General features: G+C 39.6%; 1 long non-coding RNA gene across 1 annotated transcript in view; it reads left to right on the top strand.

Moving 5' to 3' along the window:
- LOC119703057 overlaps positions 1-21,652 on the top strand; it is a 42,421-nt gene that overhangs the window by 8,184 nt on the left and 12,585 nt on the right. The window contains exons 4-10 of the long non-coding RNA XR_005257536.1: positions 2,438-2,558; positions 8,576-8,785; positions 10,046-10,091; positions 10,645-10,736; positions 12,119-12,569; positions 12,893-12,993; positions 20,489-20,627. This is a non-coding gene — a long non-coding RNA (uncharacterized LOC119703057). The remainder of the gene's footprint in view (positions 1-2,437; positions 2,559-8,575; positions 8,786-10,045; positions 10,092-10,644; positions 10,737-12,118; positions 12,570-12,892; positions 12,994-20,488; positions 20,628-21,652) is intronic.

The following is a 21,652-nucleotide window of genomic DNA, read 5'->3' as shown; positions in this document are numbered from 1 at the left end:
CTAATAATGCTTTCTTTTTCCATGTATCTGTTGGAAAAATAACCAATACCAGAATTTCTCTGTAAAGACACAGAATAAAAATACTGGCTTGTAGTAATTCCTTACATTAGGGTGGCAGGAGGAAAACCTCTCAGTTACTGGCAAGTAGGTTCTTTTCTATGTCTGTGTTCAAATTCCAGGAATCTGGTGTTGCTCCTCCCTGTATGCTATTAAATAAAAGACCATTAACTGCAGGTAAACTAAAAAATCATTAGACTTACACCAACTCCAAATGTGATAAAAATTGAGTTAATGGCTCTTTAGGTGACATTGTTTACCAAGAATTATAATTTACTTGTATTTTTGTCAATTTAATTAATTGAATAGTTAATTAAATATTGTCTATAGGAAGCTGCCATGCAAAAAAAAAAAAATCAGTTTACTGCAATCCCCCCCTTTTTTAAATGAATTTCATTGCCAACAAATAAAGAATGTGTTTCTGTTTGTTTCCTCTATTTAAATTCTGCTTCCTCCTTGTGAAACTGTTAATATGGTAGAGCCCTGCTCTGAAATTGCCCACAAACTCTTAAAAACATACCTAATTACAGATAGCCCAATTTAAACTTTACAGCATTCTTGATACATTCAGAATGTATGGAAGGTGGTTTATGCCAGCCAGCAAGGAGGAACACGTCATACTCCTGCAAATCTGGAGATGAAGCAAGAAGGACTCCTTCTGCTGGCAGAAAGTGAGGCTCACTAAGTACACCTGGGAAGGAAAAAAGAAGGTGGCCTTAGTGGGTTAAATTTTTTGTAATAAATGCTGGTCTTGTTTATGGATATTCCTCTGCTATGGAGTGCAGTGCAGGGCTGAAGTGATCAGAAAAGTGCTGTAAGCCCATTGCATCATGTTCCAACAAGTAACACCAAGTAACTTGCACCTACTAATGGTTTGCTTGCATATTACTTCAGGAAAAGTCTGGGGGTCATTCCTGGGAGTTCTGTGGAGCTGGGCACAGACACTGGAGAAAAATGGAACTGGGAAAGCAGCAAAACTGGACCATGCTCTGGTTGTCCAGCAGCCTCTGGCAGGCCACTCAAGACGGATTTTTTTTTTAAATTGCGCTCTATAAATGAAATAAAAAGGGATGTATCTTTACTGCTTGTAGGTGAAAAGATGTTTTTGTCAGATATCACTAAAGGCTTTAGTGGTGCAGAGATGCTGTGCAGAGTGTGGCAGGAAAGGGCTGTGTAAAGGGGCACAATCTGGCAGCCAGCTTAGAGCTCATTTCTGCCACAAGAACTCAGGATCTCAGGAAATTGTAGTGTCTGAAGATCTGTAAGGACATTGCATTTATTTGGAGATCCTACTATTTGAAGTTGTTTTCTTAATTCCATCAACAATTTAAAATTACTTAGCATTTCAACTCAGGAAAAATGATGTAATTTTACAACTCTTCCCAAGACTTGGCAGAAGTTTAGAATATGAGTCTGCCAAACTGGCCTGCAGCAGGTGTTTAGAAGGAGAAGTGCAAGGCCTCTGAAGCTCTGTTGTCCATGGGTCCATGACAAAAACTGTTGGCTGAGGATTGCTCCTGCACAGAGCAAAGAAGTGCTGCCTTCTCTTACTGCCCCGACCCACAAAGCCAATCTCCTTTTTCTCTGCTCTGCTGGAAAGGACAAGGAGACTTCCTCCAGCCCCAGGAAGGCCTCCCCAAGGTACAAGAAGGAGGTCCTGAAACTGCTGAGCTGCTGTGCAATGTCCAGCTGTCCTGTGCTCAGATCATCCTAAGATTCTGGAGGAGGACTGGGATGCACAAAAGCTGCCACTCAATGAGAAGTGAAAGGTGCTGCACTTGAAAAGGAGGATCAAGCTGTGACAGCCTGGAGTGAAGGAAACCAGGGCATGAAATGACTACTGTTCGCTTTTCCAGATTGAAACAGTTTTGGAGAGACACATTTTGCACAGGAACCTCCTGATGTTTTCTCTTGACCTCTCAGAAGTTCTGCTTAGGCAATGAAATGTAAAACACCTTTATCTTGTTGTATGTCATTTCCTAAGTGACAGCTGATTACATTTTAGGAATGTTTTCTCATTTTCTGAATTAGATCAGTTTGGCATTCTGTAGCAGACAGTACTCATTAACCTTTTAAAGATTGCCAAACTAGTTTGAAGCGTTCAATGGAGGAAAAAAAAGAAAAGGAAAAACCCCTCTGTTAAACATCTTTTTAATCTGATGCTTCTGAAGCAACAGGCAACAAAGGTTGCCTAGGCATTCTTGCTGTAATGTATTGGATGGGACACTGGTTTACACTCTACTTGAGCAGACTTGAAGGGGGTACAAATATGAACCAAGCTTGTGACGTGTAGTAGAAATGTAATTTATCTTCTTATCAAAGTTTGATGTTTAGAATGATACTGATTTTCATGATTAATGAGTCCATATAACTCTTCTAGACTGTTGAGAAGGAGAGAATAAAAGTCCACTTTCTGAGCCTCACTAAGAACACGTGGCAGAAACTAGGAGATAAGGAGTTGCAAGATCTCAAACCACTGGTGGTGATGAAGCCATGAATGTGTAAGTAGAACTAAATGAGAAACCTAATGTGATTTTGCAGATTTTTTTGCTTCCCTTACCTGCCCCAGCCCTCAAAATAGATTATGGATAGTGACTGAATAATATTATAGCCATGATTATTACTAGAAAGTACCTGTTGAGTTGGTGAGTGAGGGGAAATTTTAAAAAATGCTGGTACTTCGTGTATACTTCCTATATTTATGTGTCTGAACATCTATGATATTTATCTTGTTAGTCTCAGCAATAACTGTTGGTCCCTAATTCTTCAGTCTGTAAAGACTTCATAATATCCCTCTTTTGGGAAGGCTCAGTAATAAACTAAAGCTACACAAATTAATCTGTTACTTTGTACCTTGTAAGCAGAAAAGGTCTGTAGCCACATCCCCTGATAATGTTGCTCTTCCATGCAGGGCATGTGTGTACCATCACAAAATGGCATCTGTACATGTTTTGGTGGGCTCTTTGGATAATTAGGTTTCAAAACAACGTGGTTAAATCCCTGGCACAGCCCTTCTCACAAGAGAGGAAACTGGCTCAGATGCATTACTTTGGGGACCAATCAATAGGGATCAATTCCTGCAGTGTGGGGCTAGAATGTTCCCAAATCCAGACTTCTCACCCGGGGGGATTTCTCCCAAATCCACTTTCTGGTAGCTTTGCTACCTTGTAACACAATGAAGGCAGATCATTTGGCTGACGAGGAGGGCAGTATTTAGAGATGAGAGTGCTGGTGCCTTGGTATCAGCCAGCTGGCCATAATAAAGCCAGCCAAGGCAACTGGAGGCCAGCTGAGAGAAATCCCCCTCCTTTCCACAGCTCCTGGCAAGATGAAGAGCTGTCCTCAGTAGATCCATGGCAGGAGCTGTGCCATTTTAAGATATCTTCCTTGCTGTACCTCCCAGCCCATTTTTCCTCTTTTGAAGGTAAAAAAAAAAAAGGCAAGTAAAACCGTGAAGATGTAAAAACTTGTTCCTCACATTCCCCCAAGACCAGCTTGGAATAGAAAAAAAAGAATGTAAAGGATAGCAGTGTTCCATCCATTCAGCGTTGCCAGAATAAAGATGTGTCCTTTGGCTTTTTAGGAGGTTTCCATTTTAACAGCAGCCATTACCACCAATACTTATTTAGAGGGCATGGTGAGATTTTTTTGTGCTGCTGAAAGAGCCACACTGCACGCTGAAAAAGTAGGAACTCTTGTAATTAAAGGAGGTTTTATGGTTCCTTTAAATTGTGTCCTGGTGAAACAGTTGTGTGGAAAACCCTAAGACATGGAATTGCAAATTAAATCTTTATAGGAAATGTCCCTGCAAATAGAAGATGTATTTTAATTTGAAGTAAGCGCAGTATAACCACAATCATATGGAGTGAACATCAGCAAGGGAAGTATTGCTGGGGATTGTGTGCTTTTCAACTCTGTTGTAGGTAACTTCTCACACCAGTAGTGAGTCATGCCTAATATGCATTGGATTTAGACCAAATTTACTGAAGAGAAATGTGGTGCACACACCCCACCCCCCTCTCCCTTGTTACCTGCATATTGAATGCCTGGCCACCACAGAGGAAAAGAGGTGAGGGCAGACTCCTTCAGGCTTGTTTTCCTGCCTGATGGCACAAATTTCACTGGGTTGATATGAAGGTCCTGTCAAGCAATGACTCTTCCTGAGCTTAGATGGAGTTTCTAGCCACTAGAACATGTCAGCTAACTAGTATTTAAACATCTGTGTAGCAAAGGCTGTATATGTATGAATTTATTGTTATATTGAAATTATTTTCGACTCATAAAATTTAATTTTATATTTTTTCAAGAATTTCTGATGTCTCAAGACAAGTGTTGTTTTAAAAAATACATATATAAGTGTATATATACACAGATAAACATGCTTATGTAACAGGAATATACAGGTTAGAATTTCTCTCCCTGTCTTAAAAACCACAAAGGAATAGAAAAAACATTATATATGTATGGTGTCCACACACAGTAAAAGCAATTAACAGTTTAGAGCGTTTTGAGGCAGAGGAGCCCAAAATGGGGCAAGAACTGGGGAAGAGCTGAAAAACTGCATCCAGCGTACATGCAGGCACAGAGCCTGGCACAGCTCAGCCCGCGCTGTGGGCGCCTGCTTGGTCCCAGCAGTCTGTGTCCCCACACCTTCTCCAGGGACAGAGCTGGCCTAAATAAGGAGAAGGCACACACAGTTATCTTTCTAGAGCATGGTTAAGAAAGCAATCCATCCTCTGTTTTTTTTTTCTAATTTGTCCATCCTGGGACTAATGTACAGCAACTGTACATACCAACTTTGCTTTATTGGGCTGTCCTTCACAGTCCCTCTGCACCGGGGCTCAATGGACATACAAGGAAGGTCTGGCTGTAGAACCATTGCTACAAGATGCTTTAAAGAAGATACTGTTAATTTCTTAAGTATGTTTCACCTTTCCACATGCATGAGGCTTCCTAACTGGCAGCCTTTGGATTTTGTTGGTTCTGGCTGCGCACCTGCGCCTGTCTGTGCATTAAACCTTGACTGTAGGACTCTCGTCACAAATGAACTGTCAAATCATTACTACGTTTGATGCAGCATAATCTGTCTTGAAACTAGAATTGGTCCATCCAGGCTCAAATTTCACTTGCTACTGAGGCTAATATGCTGTTTTGAATATGCATTCATGGAGACTCACATCCATTGGGATCCAGAGGGAGTACAAGCTAAGAGCAGATTTTCTGAATTAGCATGTCGAGAGGGAAGGGTCTTTCATTTAGACTGCTGCAGATGCCTCTCCCTCTTGTTCATTACAATTGCATTTCATCAGCTTTATGATGTCCACATGTCAATTGAGTGTGAGGATTTTGCACACAAAAGAGCCTCAGGGAAAACGACTTCACTAGCTAATCAGCTGATTATCATACCTCAAATGGGCTGCAGTGTGCTGCTCCAAATACTGTATCAGCGAGAGTGGAATTGAAGATTAAGACAGCAAAAAGAAAGCTCTACAGCCCAGTTTAAAGAAATCAAACAGGAATTTGTCAGGGATAGAAAGAAGCAAATATAGCCAGGACAAGTGCCTTGAAAATATCCTGAGGCTGATTAAAAAAAATAACAAATGCCTTTCTTCAAAAGGTGTTGGGGGGTGAAAGGTTAATTAACTGTATTATCTGCCTGTTTATGCCCAGCTGTGTAAAGCTCAATAACACAAGCTCCCACCCTGGTTTTAACATTGCATCCAAGAACCAAGACCAGTTGCAAGAACAGCCTCTCCTAATAATTTAATTAGCCTCTGAAGAAGCTGGATGCTCACAGAAAAGCAGGCTTGTTCTCACAGCCTTCCTTCATGTGGATATCTGATCTTTTTGGATCTGCTGTCTGGATGGGATTCTTAGAGACCAGTTTCAATATATGATCCAAACAGTAATGAAGAGGCTGCTATGGAGTCTCGCACAATAGCTCCTGGTTGTTTGTATGTATGGAATCCTCCAGCCCATGAATACAGATCTATAAGAAGCACCATTTAATGGTTAGCATTGGCTTTTACTTTTTGTCTGAAATTTACCAAAGTTTTATCCCAGCTCCCTGGAGTCCTCCCCAAGTCTATCTAAAATGCAGTTAGAGCAGAGGCTGTCTTTTGCTTCACAGAGCGTCTGCCTTATGCTTTCATCAGAGTAGTCTAACTCACACAGATGCACTATTTAACAATGCCATCCCCTGCTTTCATCAGAAGGGGGAAGGTTGCAGAGCTGAGCCCTGAAGAATAAGGGGGGCAGGTCCCCTGTGATCGGCGAAAGCTGAACATCGGTGCCAGTTTCCATCTGTCATGATAGCCTATCTCCGAACCTTCAATCTGTCAAAAGCTTGCTGCCTAGCTGAAGGCTCCAGGAGATTTGGTGCACTAAACACATTTGACAACAGCATTATCACTGCAAGGAGCCCAGCAAAATGCCATCAATGTGTTAATTGTAGCCGGCTATGTAAAATGTCACTTCCCATATCATTTTACAGTGGCTTTGCCTATTTTGCAGCTCCTAATTTTCCACCCTTTATAAATACGTGGATTGTTCATGTGGAAATGTGGTTCTTTTTCATGTCAGCTATAGTTTGTTGGGTTTTTTTCCCCCCCTCTCCTTAAATGGAGGTATAATTTGGGTCTAATACATTGCTCCAAGAAAGCAGCAGTATCTGTGGAAAAATAAATAAAAAGCATTCATGGAAATGAATTGTCTGTACATTGCTGCTGTTCTAATTTTATATCTCAATGGAGATTTATTTCTGGGTTTGTGCGTTCTTTAGTGCATAAATGATTCATTTTGCTGCTGTTGCTGCTAACTCCCTTTATCGAGTGCATGGTATTTTTACATTCCTGAGAGTTTTCCTCCACCATGATGCAAGAACACTCTTGTAATGATAAACATGAGAGTACAGCATAAATAAATGAAAAATCCCCCTTGAAGGTATGAATGTGCTTTTTAGCACCCAAGTAACTAATATTCAATTTCTGGTACAACCACTGCCAGGTGTTAAATTTCTCTAGTTACTGTCACTAATGCAAATTAGATTCTTTTTGCGCTCGTAAAAAATCAAATCCACATTAGAAATTAGCTATAAAATGTAATGACTTAAATGCTATAGTGTTTTACAAATCTCCCTGCATTTCTATAGCAGATAATGCTATAAAACTAGGAAAGGATAATAAAATATGGTAGAAAGTTGGGTTATTTAAAGGTCTATTGTGACTGCTTATTCAGGGATTTGATGTATTATTTTGCTTTCTTTCCTTGTTGGTTGAAATAAGGGTGCTTATGATTTCATTTCTTTACCAGATTAGATGTAATCAAAGCTCTCCTTTGAATTTCATGTTACCCTAGCTGCAAAGGCTGTTTGTATTATTGGAAAATATCATGTGGTGAAGTTTATAATATATTTGCAACTTTTAATCCTTGGAATTGTAAATGTGTCTGACAGCTGTTAAGAAAGTTGCAGTGATCTTAGTAGTAGTTGTAATACTGAGCTCTATGGGGCTCTGTGACAATTTTCTGAACAGATTCTTTTTTGCCCCCAGCTCCCTTAGATCTTTCAAAAACTGGTGAAAATAACTAATCAATGTTTATTCTTTTATATATTGTGGTAAAGTCTTTTAAAATCGTGAATAGCAAAAATTGTGTTTGCCAACCTTTAAATCCAAGGAAATATTGCCTATGCAAAATGCCCATTTTGTTGTCTCTTGCCAAGTATTTAATTTAGGTATTAAAACAAAATTACAGTAAAACTCTTAAGTCCTAAGTGTATAGCGTATTTCCTGCATACTAAAGGAAGTTTTAATTAAAATTAGCATTTCTGAATTGTTGCATTAGTATAAAGTGAATTCAAGCTCTGCCGTTCACATTCTGCCTCTTTTCCATAGGAAGCATAAAAGAAATTCATACAGTACCCCTGCAGTCATTACCATGGGATGTGACCAGGGCACAGCACTTTCTCTGCAGAGCTCAGGCCCCCCTACTTTAGAAAACATTTTCCCTATCTATTTCCTGTGTTCCCAAAACAAAAGTCACTGGAGAGGTGAAGTATTTTTGTTCCACACACAACCTGTTATGCATCCCAGTTCTCATTTCGTAATTGTGAATTGGATAGTCCCAATTCAGGTCCCATCTGGATCTGAGCATAAATGTATGGGCTGGCTCAAACTCAGCTAGGAAGACTGGTAGAAATTCCTTGTAGGAGTAAAGGGGATGTGAGTGGAATTCTCAGCCTTGAGTTACTGTGGTAAAACAATTAGCTTTGTTATCTGCAATTGGACAAGAGGTGAGAGAGGAGAAATATGGCTTTGACAGCTAGCTGGGAGAGTGATGTTTTTTGTGAGAATGATCCTGTTCAAGATTGAGACTATGGAAAAGCTGCTCAATAGATATCATTACTGTCACCCTGTTCCCAGTCAACAGTCTGTTTTGGCTTGTAAAATCTGTGTCATACAGTGTTTTTTGTTGTTTTTTTTTTTTTTTTTGGTTTTTTTTTTTTTTTTTTGAATTCTAGGTTTTCAAAAGTGACTAGGAAGAAGAAAGAGTGAGAGATTAGTTTGGCAGTCCCAGATACAGCCTTCCTTAGAAGGGGCTATGGACCTTCTCTCCAAAACTCATCTGAAGTGCTGCAGGTACAACAAGTGAAAATACGTGTGCCTTGAAAATCATGGTACAAAGATTGCCCGTCAAAGCAGGGAACAAGCACTCCTTGGGCAGCTGGCTGGTGAGTCTATCAAGTACTTCATCCCCAGTAGCACAGGCATGGAATATTGATATAAGATATATCTTTAAAATAGTCAATAATTTAGAACAAAATAAAGAGGTACTGGAACATAAGGGGCAGTACCTGCTATGGCAATCTCTTGGCTCCATCATCAAGAGTGGTTTCAGGGCTGAGGATGGGCAGAGCACTGCTCTGTGCTACCTTTTCCTGCTTGTCCCATCCAGCCCCAGCCATACCAGTAAGTGGTCTTTTTGAATTGTATGGAAATGCGAAATACAAGAATGCTTCGATTTTGTTGGTTTATTTGTTTGTTTGTAACTTAAATATTTTCAGAAATTTCCAGTAAAAGCACAGCCTCTACATGTCCACATCAGAACACCATCAGTCAATGTCTCACTTCTACATGTTGAGTTCAAGGAAAGCTTGCAAGACATAGACTCATCTCAGACAGTTTGTGTGTATGGCCCCAAATTAAGTAATTAGGTAATTGTATCATGCAGTGTGATCAAAAGCTATTGGGAAGTCCAGAGCTGAAGTCTAATGCACTGCAAAACCTGTCACCAAATATAACTGGTGTTAAACAACCTTGGGGTTTTCTGTATTCCCAGCATCACACAATCCTGTTTAGGCAGATGAAAAGGTAAACACCAGAAATTATTCTGTTCCTGACTGCTCAGCTCAAAAGGACTGCATGAGAAAGCATCTGTATTTCTAGCAGACAAAAGTACTTGAATTCTTCTGTAATTTCTCTGACAGTTTTCATTTATACATTCAGCCCCTATGTATGCCTTCCAGGTATTGAGATGCTGCAAAATTAAAACTGAAATCAGCGCAAGTGATTATTTAGATTAGATTGCTTTATTCTAGCCAAACTTTTCTAATAATTATTAGCAGTTTCAAATATATCTTGTCAGGGCAGGTCCTTAGCTGACACCTTGCTGCATGTTCTCAGTGAGCCTGTGCTACCAAGAGTTTGCTCTGCCTTGCAACAAAGTTTTGCAAGATTTTGTAGCAGTCAGGATTTAGCTCACACTGCAAGAAGTAGAAACCTAATTTTCCTGCATGCACTTGAGTCTCAGCCTCCAGAAGCTTGAGCAATGGGACTTCAGAAAACATTTCTGTTCTGCTCAATATTTAATGTGTAGTCTTTCCATTTGCAGTGCCATAAACATGCAAAGAGATAGACAGTATTTTCCTGTGGTTGTCTGTGGTTAGTTCCTCTGCTACAAATGTTGAAATCTTATTTCTTAATTTTTGCAGATATGGTAACAGATTGACAAATAGACACTTCTGCTCTTAATGAAAGGTAAGGAAGTTTTCAGCCATAAAAAGAAAAAAATTGAAATTTAAATAACAGTAACAGAACCCTAATTGTAAAAATAATGCAGTCATAGTAAGAAATATAATAGCACATTACTTCTGCCCAAATAAAATGAATGGATAGCACTTGCATTTTAAACACCAGACATTCTATTTGTTATTTTTTATTTAACAGTTATATTTTAGTGAATGACTTTGTATAGCATATATACCTGCAAAATACATAAACTCAATGAAGAGCCTGAAAAACAGGGAAATGGCACCTTTCTCGGAGTATTTAGCTGGACTGTTGATTTCTGAGTTATACAGAAAGTTATTATTTTATCTGAAGGGATATCCAAATGTTTTTGTCAATAATCCATCACCTTCTAACAAACACATTATTTACTCTGAGGTAACAAAGATAAATAGTAAGCAAGATGAATAAACACATGATCAGAGGTGTGATCTTTCTTTTTATATTCTCTATATTGATGTCACTAAGGCAGTATTAGGCAGATGGCATTGGGTCAACTAATTCTAATTTGGTTTCTGGACAGAATCATGGGTTCACCACCACAGAAGCTACTGGGTTGGCATCTTCCAGTTCAGTATAGATGGCACGTAAGTCTGAACTGGAAGGTTTGTTCTGGTAAGTAAATTCTTCCTTCACCAAAGCCAATGGGAATTTCATCACTGACTTTGTGGGAACAACCTCACCATGGTGAATCTTGGGCAATTTCTGAATTGTTTGAAACTCGGGGGGGGGGAGGGGAAAGGATTTTTTCACACGCTTTTCCAGTCAGGACCTGTCCTGAACCATGAGAAGAGAGACAGCCCTAAAAAGCAGAGATCTGCTGTTATGTTTTGCATGGGTTGTCATTAAGACCTCATCTTCACTAAAATGAGATTTTTGTACTCTATCTTCTTTCACCCCTTTTCTTAAATATAAATTAATGTCACAGAAACTGCTTTTTTTTCAAAGCACACTAATGACAGCATGGGGAAAGGAGATCTTTACTTTCATACCTCCTTATAGGCAGTTTAACAAGATAACAATATACATGTTTAGCATTGATACCTGTGACAGTCTTTGTTATCTACTAAGCAGAATGTTATTTTTCCAGCAACATATAAAGCAGGCAAATGGCTGCTCATCATCTTCTTTTCAAGAATGTTTTACATACAATTCTCTCCTGGCTAATAGCTCCTTCTATTGTCCGTGACTTATCATTGTCAGGATTCTGTGCATTTCATCCTTATCTATTTTGCTGGAAATCTGACCATTTTCAAAGGACAGGCTGAATATAAATAGCCCATGCAGTATAGTCTCATGTAGAGTAAAGCATGTACTATTTTATAATGTATAAGAATATTACTTTCACTGGTATGTGTTTCCTTCAATTCTTTCGTTTTCTCTCCCTCTGTCTCACTCATTTTTTTTTAAACTCTTCTAAAGCACTATAAAGTAAGTATCAAAGGTATCCTGGGTAATTAGCCATTACAGTACTGTCACAGAGGCTTCTGCAGTCAATACAGAGATAATTTGGGCAATGGTGAATGACAGCATTGTCCAGACTTTTGGGATAATCAAGGACACATCCAGCTGTACCAGACATCTGTCAGACCCATGAATCATTTCAAGTAGCTTTGCAATATCCAGGCAACTCGAGCAAAGATAAACACTTCAGCAGCACGCAGCCACGGAAAAATACTGCTGCCACCAGAAAGCATTTAGCTGCTCAGTGCTGCAGGCCTGTCTCTCACGGCAGAAGGGGTACCACACACATCTCTGCGATTTTGAAGGGGCACACATTTTTAACATTACCTACTGTAGTATGACTGAAGTGGCATCCCCTGCACAAGCACACACATATTCAGTAGAATTACTGAGGCAAAAAGAAAACAAGGGGAAAAGTCGTACAAAAAACTCAAAGGCTGAAGTAATCCTGATAAATGCAACATACCCTCTTGCAAATAGGGGTATTTGTATTCTTTATATTGGCCTGAAATTGCTAGTTTTACATTTTCTAGGTTTGACATACCTGTCATGGAACTGTTACTCTAAATGTGCATCAAGATTAACAAGGAGCTGGAAAACTCTCTTGGAGTTTCCTGTTGCTGTCACCTTAGTCACATACTTGTTTGTGTTGGAGAGCTGAAAGGAAACAAAGGCAATGCTTTGATGTCCTGGGTAAGTCATGGGGCAAAATCTGGAGCTGTGAAGTTTGGACTTGGCTGTGCCACAGTCACCTCCATGGCTGTGGGCAAGTATTCTCCAGTCTCTGTGATTTGGATTCTCCCTCTAATTACCAAGCTTGTCTTTGCAAGGCCCACTGACACCCCTTCTTTGGATTAAGTTATTCTCAGTGCTTTGCAGGTTCATGGGCATGGCTGCTCTGTCCTTTACACTGGCTCTCAAGGATGAGTTAAGATGAAACTCAAGGATGAGTTAAGATGAAGGGGAAACAGCAGGCAGGATGAGGTGAGCCAGTTTCCTTTCCTGATTGAGGTGACCACAGACTATGGAGGTGAGCAAGGAGTAGCACAACTTTGCATTCAGACAGTGTGGATTTTGCTGCACTCTGCAGGCAGAAGAACTATATGGAATTGCTCCTAAAAATTCTATAAAAATGCTATAATTGCACCAGAGAGTAAAGGAGATTTCTGAACAACTGTGAGGTATCTGTCATACAAATATCTGCCATAGACTTCTTTGAAATGTCACACTTCACACTGGAGATGAAATTGATTGTGTTTCTCCCTTGTTATCTTTATATGGCACTGATGGGAAAGAGTGTTATTAAGATTTCAGGGTACCACTGAAGAGCTTTGTTCAACTCCACCCAAGAGCCTGTGTCTAAGAGCAAAGCAGCACTGGCAGAGAAAGCTCCTGAAAGCTGTTGCTGGTGAGTGGAAGGGCAGCATGGATGGAGCTGGGCTGGGAGGTGCTGGAAGCAGCTGGTGATCAGGCAGGATGCAGAGATTGATTTGCTGTGAGTGCTGTGAATGCAGCAATTGCTTTTGGAAAGCAAGAGGAAGAATTACTGGGGAGACATCAGGGGCTGTGATTGACAGATTGGTAGCTTTCCAGTGACAGAATGAGGGGCACTGAAGTATTTGGGGAGAAAGAGTGAGCCCACCACAGAGAAAATGCAATGCATTGATGTTGCTTCTGATTATGAAGATGTAGAAATGCATCTTGAAGAGCTGACAGAGGTGTTGACAAACTGTTGCTGCATCTTTGAAGCTTACATTTGCCTTTGTTCCCTGCTTTGGCCTTTTCCTCTACCACCATTCCCAGCTACCACTGCAGTTCAGTGTCATTGTCACTCAGCTCTGAAGTTTGAGTAATTTAGGAACATGGGTTCTGCTATACCAACAAAATTCTTCCTCTCATTTCCATGCTCAGGCATATTTTTCTGTTGTGATAGAACTGTGGTAGATTGGCAGTTTCTACCAATCCTTGCTGGTAGAGGACAGTGGCCCAGGACAATCAGGTACACTTCAATAAAACAGTGTACTTGAGCTCAGACATTCCCCCTTGATTTCTGAGTTCTGACACCAACTGCTGGTGGTTCTGTACAGACCTACACTCTCCAAAACTCCAGTTCCTAATCTGTAATGCATTGCCCATGCTGTTTTGATGTGATATTGGCTAGACATATGTTTTTGCCTCAGTGGTTATTCAAGTCTGAGTGCCAGAGTAAAATAACACAGTGGTTAGGGATTGCAACATCCCTCCAGTTGTATTGGCCCCTTTATGTCCCCATTTGCATTACTAAATAATTTGATCATTGATAAGAGGGAGTAGTTATTGATTGGAATAGGCAGCAATAATGCTGTCCTCGCCGTATCTATTTAATTTGTAGGTTATTTCTACTATTTCAGTTTCCCAAGTTTATGTGTAGAAAGATGCTGTTGACTTCATATATCCAGATGAAGATTTGATTTATTGTGAAATCATTTCTAGACTCTCATAGTAGCAATCTCTTTGGGTCACCTACCCTGTCATCCTCAACTTTCTTTCAGTATCTTTATGGAACTATTTCGACCTTCTTTTGCTTTAAAATAATCTCTAGTTAATTGCAATTCATTTTCCCCTGTAATATTCTTCAAGCTTTTGCAGTTTGTGCAGATCTCCAGAACCAGAATTCTCCCTGCAGCCAAAAGCCTGGAGCACATTCATTATTTCTGTGCTGAAAGCACTTCACTAATTTTGCTGTGTTGCAGCAGGGAACCTTTAAGTTTATTTGCTTTTATACCTGGCTTTGCACAGTTGTGTTCATTCATAAATGTGGAAACTCACTTCTCTTACTTCCTAAAGTGTACATATAATTCTTCCACTGGAAACTGTGCAAACTGCCTGGATATTTTTACCTCTTTAAGGAAACTACCTCTCTTAAACACACTGCTCTCATATGACAGATTCTCTAGGGCTGTTGCTGCTCTTTATGCTTGTGGTTAGCTTTGAAGAAAAATTGCTTCAAGTCAATGGGTCAGACTCTTTGGATTGGCAGAGCCCTGTCAAGTACAAATAGCAATGGTCCTGAGGAACTCCTTGCCACAGAATATCCTGAACACCAAAATTATTAATGAGTTTTTTAAGTGATTAGATAAATTCTTAGATATTTGAGCTATTTGGTAAAAATTAAATGAAGTGATCCTGAGAAAACATTCAACACAGCCAGTCCATAAACATCTGGTTACTGGAAATTAGGTTAATATAGCTGAGGAGAAATTACTCTGCACACATCTTAGATTTTTTTACTCTCTTCCTGAAAAACCAGAGGCTGTTGGAGAGGAAGTACAAATCCAGGAGGATATCTGGTCCTAACCCAGTTTATACTTTCAGGCAATGTTTGTGGCCTTTGGATCCTTGTAAGATCATATTTACAAACAGGCTAATCAAAGATACATTAAAACTGACCCAAAGTTTTCTAAAAAAAAATACAGGAGTTGCTACAGTAATATGTCTTGTGTGAGCATGGGCAGTTGAGTTACTGAGCAGAGCCTCAAGAATAGAACTGGCTCCCAGTCATTACTTGATCTCCCGTCAGGAACTGGTTCAAAGGTCCCCAGGAAAGCAGAGACTTTGCCTCCTCAGAGCTACAGTAATGTAGCATCAGCATAGGGGAAGAATCTGGCCGTGCACTTTCAGCTCACTTTAATCACACAAAGACCCAACCATCCACTATTGCTTTTTCATAATCTGCTTTAATTGTCATTGATTTGTACGTTCAGGATGTGCCCTGAGCTAACTGAAGCATTTTGTCTGTGTTTGTGGCTGACTGCCTGTGTTGCAGCCCTCAAACTGCTCTCCTTGGGGTCCCTGATGAAATCTTTTTCTGGACAACACCTCTGTGTTGTCCAGGCAGGGTCTTGCTTGCAAGGCAAGGATTACCTGAGGCAAGTCCCTTCTGCACAGGTTTAATTGTCCCATTGTTACCCTCTTCCTGGCTTCCACCCCTCACAGTCATCCACACCTAAAACAATGAACAAACATATTTTAACAAGATAAAGTGGCAAGCAGATATTTAATCAGTTATGTAGGAAAAATTTGTCACTGAGAACAATCTGGATAACCACAACCCACAGAAATCACATTTAACCAAAAGGACCAAAGGGTTGCAATGAAAGAAATAGTGTTTAATTACTTGAACTCTGTGAAGTGACTACTCCAGGGGAGACTCTAATGTGATCAAGAAACCATTTAATACATGCAGGTATCTTCACCTTGAAACTTACAATTTTAATTTACAGTTAATCTTCTGGGCATTCCAATAGTGCGCAGTCTGATTTTTAGTAATAAAGTTGCTATGTTTTAAACATGATTCAGTACTTTGCTGATTTAATAAATGAGGTAAGCTAACTGGACAAATTTCCATGAAAAGAAAGGATGGGTCAAAAGGACAGAAAGGATGGTTTCTTCTAAATGTCACGTGTCATGGTGAGCAGGCACATATTGGGCTTATTGATCATACTTCTACCACCTGGAAGGAAGTGTCATTGTCCCTGCTACATCTTTAGTAAGGATGTTGTGCCTTGCACAACACAGGCAGCCTGCAGCAAAGATCCAAAGCAGACAAGAAGATGCGTAGTTTAGTTGAGTGAGATGATAAGGATTCAGTTTGAGTAAGCTGAGGCGCTGCTGGGAATTTTGATGCAACCTCCTCATTTTGATCACCTACAGTGCCACCCCTGTGGTGACAGACAATTCTCTGCTTGGGGCAGCTGGGAAGGGATGGGCTGGTTTGTGTCTCCAGGTGGAGAGCTGGGCTTCAAGCATGAGGCAGAGGTTCAAGAGCAAGTGGGGCCAAGGGTAACTGCATCTCAAGAGGGACTGTGACTGCCACAGGCACCTCCTACTGAGAAACAGAGCTGGGACAGCCTTGGGGTCTGAACCATCATCTTCTGTGGCACCAGAAAATCTTAGTAAACATTTCAGATTACTTGCCAAAAGTCTGCAGCAAATATTAAATAATGCACCTTGATCTTATTTCTGCCAGTAATGGCAACATAATAAAATAAAGGAAACACTAAGAAATCTGAAAAATTAGTTTGATTTTTTGATTTCTTCATCACTCTCGATGATGAAGAAATAAAAAGTACAGAATACACAATGTCTCCTTAGATTAGTAGAAAAATATTTTGTTTCACTTGTACAGAAAAAACTAAAATATTGGGGGGAGAAATTTACAACACCAGGCCCAAAAAAAAAAGCAGAATTGGCTGTGTTTTTCTCAGGAGAACATTCCTTTAAAAGAGAAGGAATCATCTCTTGGGAATGATCAGGAGCAGTAATTTCCAATATTTTGCAATTTTTAAAATCTTTATCACCTGATAGAATTGTGGCCTCGCATGATGGGAATATAGCTTGCTGATAAAAGAACTTGCTTGTCTTTGCTGCCTCTTGCAGGTCTTTCCACAGTCTCTGGATTCTCAGTGGTTACCAGAAGCTGTTTAGCCATTGTTGTAGCTGAATGCAGTGTGGCCTCAGTGCAGGGGAGTGGGATTCTGGGCATGCTTTCAGCCCCTCCCGTGTATGTGATTTTATAACTGAACTTTGTTGTATCTTCTTAGTACTACAAAACATTGGCAGCAGCAGCAGCAACAAAATCCTACCAAATTTGTGTGGTCCAAATCCTTGTGGCTGCAGAAAATCCTGCAGGAAAGGGTAAGGATACTCCACTAGAGTAAACTCCACACCAGATTTGGAGACTTCTCACAGCCACTCGTGTTGTAAACTGGGAGGAGACTTGGCAGATGGTAACTTCTCTCTTTCCAATACCTTTCAGGAGGAGGCTTTGTGGGAATTCTCCAATAGGGAAAAAAAGATGACAGAGGCTGCTTAAGCTGCTTTTATTTTCCCATGAAATACGAAAGGCACAGGGCTTGCTATGTAATGACTTCATGCCTCAGACACTTACCTACAACTTTGCATTCCATTTTGAAACACAACGGTGGTGTACAAAGGCAAATTCACAACCTTGGCAGATAGAGCTGCCCAAGAACTAAAAAAATGTTGCTTAAAAACATACTTTTTTTTGCCCAATGATGCAATCAATATTTTTTAATAACCCTAAGAATGACTTAGTAGACCTCAAAAGCAGTACTCCAATGAGCCTAAGGGGAAAAGAACATTACTTTGCAAAGCGTTTTCTCAGATTATTTATTCAAAGTACTGCTGTGGCTGTGGTGTAAGCACAAAGAACTCCTTAATTCAGAACTTTTGTTTGGATCTACTGACATTGTCATCCCACTGTCACGGGTAGCCTGCCAAGGACAGTAATTGAGACTTCCTTAGGAGGAACTAAGTAGTCACAGATAATGCTCAATGTATAAAACATTTTTAAAATTGTCTATATTTTGTTCTTAAGTTTATTTTGATGATACAGAGTCATTTCTGCAAGCCAAACTAGACAAATAACTCAAAGTTACCTGGGCTTTACTTAGGTTGTCCTTGTTTCTACCAGGCTGAGTTCTAGTTCTCTATGTTCCAGAGGAAGTTAGAACTATGAGATAAGATGCAGATGCCCAAAATCCCTTAAATTTCTAGATACTAAGGCTCTTCAGTTGCAGTGTCAAATCGTGGGGATATCACTTGATCCATCTCTGCTGAGATAATTTGAAAGTTACTGTTCCTGTATTGCTCCAAATCTGTGGGATGGCAGGGGCAGGGGACTCAAAAAAAAAAGCAGAACCCAAAACGCCACCACCACCTCAAAATATCTAGATATCTCAACTTTTAAACTTAGCTCCCCTTAACTCCTGGAGCACCATTTGTGGATGAAGAGGGTTTCCTTCGTAGCCAGGAAAGTAAGAATAATTTCAAAGAATCTCTTAGAAGAAATTTCAAATCAGTTATAGAAAAAAAGTGGTGTTCATTAAACTGGAACACAACAGGAGCTTCATCTGCACATTCAAAGGCAGGATTTGTGTCCTAATCTGTATTTGTCCATCAGTATAGCCTGAACAATTCAGAGCATTAATTTACTTTGAAGGAGAAATTACTAAATTTATATGCTACTTTGGCATGCAGTTTTCTGAGCTGGTATTCTCAGTGTACCCCCTCCTGGGAAGGTTATTGATAACACCCCAAAAAATTGCATTCCTTTGAAAGATAATTGAGTTTTTTGAGTTCCTAAACATTTATAGCATGCAAAACTCTCAACATGTTGTTTATAGGTGACCATTGTATCAGAAGTGCCATAACCCTTTTTCTGTCCAGAAAAGCTTGTTGGCTTTTGCAGCATGCCATCAACAGGAATATAGAGTATCTGCAACAAATTATTTTGTAAACAAGCAACAAATCAGGAATTATTTCCTTGCGTTATAGTACAATAACTTCCAATAATGAATGTATTCAAGAAGGCAGTTGTCTGTTTACAGATATTCATGAACTGAAAAAGTGTTAAACCATATTTTTATGAAATATTAATGTACTACAGCATCTGACTTTTCTATGTCATTGCACTGTTTTGAATATAATTTAGAGTTATGTGAGAAATAATGGAAACAATATATTAATTCCAAATTCTATAGGCCTATACCGTATCAAGGAAAGCATGTTAATGGTTCCCTGACATATGGATGAAAATAGAGCTATCCCCTCCCTGTTCTTTTATATTGTAAATTAAAGACCAAGGTAAGAAAAGATGTTAGAAGAGCCCACAGGAAAGATCTCTCATATCATCAGATTACAGATTCTAAGTGGGGCATTGGACATTTTCAAGAGATTCCTCTGCTCTCTTAGCTTGGGTTTATAGGCTGGCCTTCCACGTCCCTTGAGTACAGCTTGAGTCTTTCTTTCATGCAAAAATTTCATATGGATCTGCTTTTTACAGAGGCATCCATCCTGAAATTCATGCATGTAAGCTTTTGATTTACAAGTGAAAAATAAATTCACTTGTAAGCATGTAGTTGTACATTTGCCTTTGTAAGAATCTGCTCTGTACGTTTCACTTAGCATGGTGACCATTTTAAGCTGTGTGTAATTAATCTGCCACGGAAATTAATTGTTTATTTATTACATAAGTATGCCTTTTAATAAAACTACTTTGTGAAAACCTAATTGCTACTATAGTAATATAGCATAACAGTTCCTCACATAAATACATGATTATTATGTACAGTCGCTTATCTGTGAACGAGCTCTGCTACTACTTTCCTTAATTAACGATACAAAGGGCTCCTTCATCTTTGCATATTCCCTAGCTAGGACATTGATACTCATTATTTCCTAAGTCCAAACACTGAAACTGTGTCAAGAATGCATCTATCACCAGATGGGTACTTATAGTCAGCGGAATTTTCCACTGCGTCAGCAAATTCAGCAATTTGCAATTTCTGTATGTCTGACGTGCTTTTATTGGTGAAGATCACTTTCAAATGCCAAGATCATGAGACTGATTCCTTGGTTAGTCTCTTCAGCAGTCAAATGTAATGATAGTAATTAACAGCCTGTGATTAGGAGCTACTCCAGAAACTCTTTGAATGTTAATTTGCTTCAACTAATATGCAGCACTTCTGTGTAATGAGAACTATGCTATAGGTTCATGTGAAATCAAATTATTTTCCAGCATTTAATCATACAAATGATTCTCAGTTAATCACTTGAACAGTAAACCTCAATGTTCTAATATGTGTCATTTTTCATTTGATGAATTACAAATATAGGTGATGGTATGGTGAATTAAGTACCATTTCTTCAAAATGGGTGAAGAACACACCGTATGGATCACATAGTAACCAAGGCAATCTCATTTTATCATTTTGAAGCAAGGCATTTTCAACCTTTCCTTTATCCTCCACTTTTTGGCTCTTTATCCTGTCTCCATCCTTGGGATGCTTTTCTGTATGACACCTGGAGTGTACCCCTGAATTGCATTTCCTCTTTTTCAGACTGTAGATTCCCAGGAAAAATGAACCAGTTGCACTTCAGTGCACTTGAAGAGGCAAGAGGCAAGGCAGAATGAACGCACCTTGCCAGTGGACAAGAGAGACCATGAAAAAAACCACAGTGGAATTAGGCATTAGCCATGTGAGTTCTGCATTCCTTTTTGTGTTTTACATCTGCAAAGGCAAATCATACTGTTGAGAATAACCAAATTATTCCTTAGGTGAAGGAGTCAAGCGCATCTGAAGAAAAATATGCTCATTACCTAAGTGTAAACTTGAGAGAAAAGGCTTTCTCTTGTCTTCTGGCTTTTTGGGCAAACACACATTGTGAGCAGTGACACTACAGATCTGGGACTGCTTGCTTTCTTCTTCTATACTAACCAGAAATCTATACTAACTAGAAATCTATACTAACCAGAGCCCCCTGCATCAGCATTGTCCCGCTGTGGACCCTGAGGCCATACCCTTCTCACTGCAATTCTGTTGTCTAGTTCAATTCAAAACTGGGAGAAAGGAAAGAGGATTATTTGAGAGAGATATTTTGAGGTTATTGTTAATTTACTTTTTAAAATTCAAGTTTTCAATATGTAAGCACTTGCTGGTTTGTCCCTCCCCATGCTGGATACTTTCTCTTCTAGCAACTTTACTCTAGGCATCTTTTTATTCAGATCTTTCTCACGACAGTAACACAGTTCTTCACCTTGAAGAACTGCAGCAAAATCCAGTCCTGGAGTGAGTATAATAAACAACAACTTTAGCTGCAGTCGAGACATGTATTAGCCCTAAATGCCTTAAGAAAGCTTCTGAATTTATTGTAATTTGACTGTTGGACAAAATTTTTCCTCTTGGAACTAAGAGCTAAAAGCAAATCATACGGCAACCACATAGTCTCTTTTATTACTCCCAGCACCCTTGGTGCTGCACAGGAAACTCCATCTGACACTTCTTGCAGTGTCTGATGCCCTGTTTGGGATACAGCGAGTGCAGCTCACATATCTGATTCTGCAAGCTGGCACCTGCCAGTAAGAACAGGTTTGCAGCTTATTTTAGCATTGTTCACCCAACACAATAAAGAGGGGATTTTGAAAGTCAGCATTTCTAAGGATAGGTAGAATGAAGGGGAATGGTTCTAATCTAATTGTAAATGCCCTGTTTTTAAAACACTTC

This window comes from Motacilla alba, chromosome 7 (genome assembly GCF_015832195.1).
Source record: "Motacilla alba alba isolate MOTALB_02 chromosome 7, Motacilla_alba_V1.0_pri, whole genome shotgun sequence".
NCBI lineage: Eukaryota > Metazoa > Chordata > Aves > Passeriformes > Motacillidae > Motacilla > Motacilla alba.
Note: the sequence above shows the minus strand (reverse complement) of the source record. Positions and strands in the feature narration are given on the sequence as shown.